Source organism: Perissodus microlepis, chromosome 3 (genome assembly GCF_051167445.1).
Source record: "Perissodus microlepis isolate ML-2025 ecotype Zambia chromosome 3, ASM5116744v1, whole genome shotgun sequence".
NCBI lineage: Eukaryota > Metazoa > Chordata > Actinopteri > Cichliformes > Cichlidae > Perissodus > Perissodus microlepis.
The window spans coordinates 24922103-24926733 of record NC_140463.1 but is presented as its reverse complement, the minus strand read 5'-3'; the positions used below and the strand labels follow the sequence as shown (position 1 = coordinate 24926733).

The 4631-nt window shown below is 39.3% G+C and overlaps 1 non-coding gene across 1 annotated transcript; it reads right to left on the bottom strand.

The window, feature by feature from the left end:
• Nucleotides 1–1919: 1919 nt before the first annotated feature.
• trnak-cuu (transfer RNA lysine (anticodon CUU)) lies at nt 1920–1992 on the bottom strand. Its single transcript has one exon. It is a non-coding gene; the product is annotated as a tRNA-Lys (tRNA).
• Between the last annotated feature and the right edge of the window lie 2639 nt (nt 1993–4631).

Below are 4631 nucleotides of genomic sequence, written 5' to 3'. Positions count from 1 at the left end.
AATGAAGGTATTTTTTAAAAAAGCACAGGGGTGTCTGAACTGTGCTGTTTCCACAAAGAATTGAACATTAAACAAACTCTCTTGGTTCTGTTAGTGCCCTTCTTTACTTTATGGCTAAAGTCTGATGTTCTAGTTTTGAACTTTTCCATGGCCAACACTTTGGAAAAAGTGGGTAATTTTTTCTTCTTCTTCTGGAAATCAATGGCTCAAAGAGATCAATGAAGCAGCAGTCTTTGCACATTTAAACCCACACCTACCCATAGTCAGTCTTACACAACAAGCAGGTTTCGCTGTTTATAACGAGGACCATTTTTTTCCCAAAATCAGCTTGTGAATAACTGTTCATCCAGTATTGTTTTGATGTCTGTAAAGAAGCCCAGCATAGCATGCCCAGTTCACTGATTTTGCCAGCAGTCAGAGCGAGTTTTATCAAATGCAGATTTTCAGAAAGGATAGATCCAAAGAGATGGGCTTATTTTCAAAGTTAGAAGAGCTGTTTGATTTTCCATGGGTCCATCAATTTGCACAGCAGTCTTCGGAGCAGTGAAACGGGCTGTCCATGCATCGCTGCACTTTCACATGCATTTGTGTAGGACATGTACAGTGTTCGAAGTTAAGAGAGGAATTCCGACTGGCTGCCATGCTGGTTAAATCTATTGTAACCAGCAGATTTGATTAGAAAGGCCACAGTTTTGAGATTATAATCGCCAAAGGCCACAGTGGAAAAAACATGTGGTTTCTCTGGAAATATGAGGTTAAGAAACCACGTGTCTTCAGACTGTTGTTTCTTTCTTCTTTTTTTAAATCCAATCTGCTGCTCTATGTTTATCCATAGAGAATAGCGCAGGATTTTTCCCTCCTGGAACTCTACAGAGCCCAATACTGGAAAAATCAGTTTTAAACATGACAGGGAATAATATATAGACAGGCACACGCACAAACGCAAACACCAAAGATCAAGTCCATGAAAGCACAGAGCAAATAAAGGTGGCAACTGAGTGGCAGTCCACTTTTCTCTGGAGGTTTTACTGGGTTTTTTTTTATCTGAAAACAACCAGAGCTATAAGTAAGCTAACTATAGGCAATTTTTATTTATATATTTGAAAGTTGCTTCTCACTAACTAGATGTACAGCCTGAGAATGCATCTAATAAAAACGTTACAGATTCTCTATCTCTGTCTGCACATAGGATTTTATCATAAAGTACCATGAACGTAGCCCAGAGGGCAGGGCAAGGGCCAGCTTCAGACCCACATCTACTGCTTCATATTACTGAGTGTGACCCTCAATCACCTGATCCATGGTTGTTGTTCTCAGAAACTGCTGAATGACTGGGCTTTTCTCTAAGATTTAAAGAGGATGGTCTAAAAAAGAGAAAATATCCAGGGAGTAGCAGTTCTCTTGGTTAGAATGCCTTGATAATTATAGAGGTCAAAGGGTGATTGCCAGAATAACTCAAATGACCATTTGTTAGAACCGATGTATGCAGATGAGCTTTCCTCAACACACAACATGTCAAATCTTGAAGCAGATGGGCTCCAGCAGCAGAAGACCAAACCGGGTGCCACTCCCGAAGAACAGGAAACTGAGGCTCCCCAAAATGGGACAATAGAAGATTGTAAAAACTTTTCCGGGTCTGATAAGTTTAAATTTCAACTGCAATTTCTGTGTTAGATTGTAGGATCAGAATTTGGCATGAACGCTTGGTTCAATCCTGCCTTATATCAACAATTCAGGTTGTTGTTGGTGTAATGGTAAAGGTCTGGTACTCTATAGGAGCACATAAATTTCTGTCTTAATACAAGCCTCATTCACACATAAGCTTTTTTAATCTAACATGCACATTTAAATGTTAGAGGGACAATGGGGGTCAGGAACTAGTATGTTAACATGCAGATTGTGCCTGCCATTCTACAATATACCCAACGTGGGACTCAAACCCACGACCCTGAGATTAAGAGTCTCATGCTCTACCAGCTGAGTTAGCTGGGTGCCACAAAGAAACAGTAGTGTGAGCAACAATTCCATGGCGCATTTTGGGCCTCTTAAATGTGAGTTTTAGCTAAACTGCACAGCCTACCTTAACATTGTCACTGACCACGTCTATCCCTCTGTGATCACGGCGTACCATCTTCTTGTGGCTGCTTCCAGCAGGATAACACACCATGTCACAAAACTCAACTCAAACTGGTTTCTTGAACATGACAGCGAGTTCACTGTACTCAGGTGGCCACCACAGAGGCAGGAGAGCACCTATAGGATGTGGTGAAATGGGAGAGTCACATCATGCATGTGGAGCCGACAAAGCAGAAACTGTGTAATGCTGTTATGTCAACATGAACCGAAATCTGAGCAGTTCTGAATGCAAAAGGTGGGTCCGAATCCGGTGCTGTCAAAATTTAATTGTGTCTAGTCAGTGTTGGTCTCTCAGTCAGTGTACACCTTCCATGACATACAGTAGAAAAAATAATTCAACACGACAATGTGTGAAGTCTCATAACTACATGCTAACTGCAATTTGCTTGACCACTCTATTACAATATATCACTGTTACTATTTTGAATGCAGAAAAGCCTAACTTGAATTCATGGGGCGTTTTAGCAACTTTAAGCAAATTGTTTTGTTATTGTTATTTTCAGATTCAGCAGACAATTCTGCACAGCAAACACAAGCTTATCACCAAACATCAAAGTTAACAAATTACTGCTGAACAGAATGCAGCATAATTGGTTAAAAAGCCAAATTTCTTCTCAGGAGTAAATGGATACAAAAGAAAAAGAGGAGTAAGTACTGAATTTGTCATGTGGACAGAAGCACAGCTCAGGGGACTGCTACATGCTAAAAGTTGTTTGCTTATTTAGCTCATATGAACGGATGACTCTCAGATTTGTCGCAAGTGGCCAAATTTGCACTATGTGTAAGTCTCCTTAAATCAGACACGTCAAACCACAAAACACCCTATTTTGATCGTAAGTGGGTCAGACCAGAGAAACTCCTCTTTCTGTCAATGTAAAAAAGTTTTACCACACGTGGGTTTAAATTGTAAGAAACAAATATGTAAGTTAACATAAAACGTTCTGTTAGATCTTTGCACAGACTGTCCTGTAATTATATAATGGAAAATGTCCTCCTGTTTTTTTGTGGTGAGCCCACTGTAAAAATAGTTAATTTCTACAGTAGATGTAGTGAAAAAATAGGAACTTTCTGTCATGTAATTTTTCATCAGTTACAACTCTATTACTTTTACTGCAGTGTTGTATGACTAGCTATTGGGGAGGTAGAAAATAGTAAAAGTCTAAAATTGATATCTTCCTTTACAACTTCCAAAACCATCCAGTGGACATGATTGGAGTTTTTGGTATATTCTGGCTCCCGGGTCTTATGTTTGACACCACTGTCTTAAATTACATGTGCACACCTACATTTTAATCTTTGCCATTTGCTCTGAAGCATTAGTTCTTACTGTTCACAGACACACACTACACAAACGTATTAGGAATCTGTTTTAATTTAATCTGGTGACATTTACATAATACACAAATTCTCTTGTAACTCACCTGAATGTAAAAAAATGAAAACGCACACTCCGATGCTTATCCCATGGAAAGACAAGAAATGTACCCAGATTAGGGATGCAGATGTGTCCAACTTGAGTGTGACAGTGAAAGCAGTGACATTCACACATACACAGTCCTACATGGAAAGTGTGAAAAGGCTGATTAATAGCTTAATAGGATTTTATACCAGCGCTGTGAGCCGGGTAACAGGTTTCACTGTATCACAGAGAAATATGATAATAATGTGAAGATGGAGCGGATGAGGCCAGATATAAATTCATACCCCTGAAATGACGACTAAATTCTGCCACGCAAGACCATTATGAATGATGTACAGCGGCATGTGTGGAAAAAGGTTTTTATGTATCACAAGTAACTTATGTGCCTGTGGACTGCTGACGAACTTTATTACACCTGAGTGATTCTAGTCTGGCTTATAAACCTCAGCATTAGTCAAAGGTGAGCAGTCTTTCAAAGAACTTTTCACACATTTATCACTTCCCCCTGTAGATTGACCTCGACATTTAATCAGCAATTTGAGAAACATGGAAGAACTCTGCTGAGGATTAACTGTGGTAATTTGATCAGTATCAGTTTCTGGAAAGGAATGACATTTTCTAAGTGACAGCAGAGCAAGCAGCTGTAAAACACAGAGCTCTCAGGTGTAATACCCCATCAAATGCTTCTTCTGAAGTCGGTCGAGACTTAATATTCAAGTTAAGCCTGAAATATGACAAAAAATAATTCTTCCTTCCGTTAAATTAGCTGGAAACCAAGATTTGTTCTATAATGTAGATATTAAAGTCTATGAGTTCAAAAAGACTTGGGGAGCTTTAACATAGAAACATCTATGTGAGCAAATTTAAAGATAACAAATAATCTATCTAAAGAATTATAACCAAGGTAACCCAAACAAAAACAACTCATCTCCCTACCTAACAAACAGAAAAACACCAGGGGAAAATATGCTACCAACACGGCCACATATAGCTGTAAGCAAGTGCAGCTGGTTGGAATGAGAGGAAGATGGATGAAGCCTCTTGCCAAGAGAATCCGTCATCCTGGCTACTTATG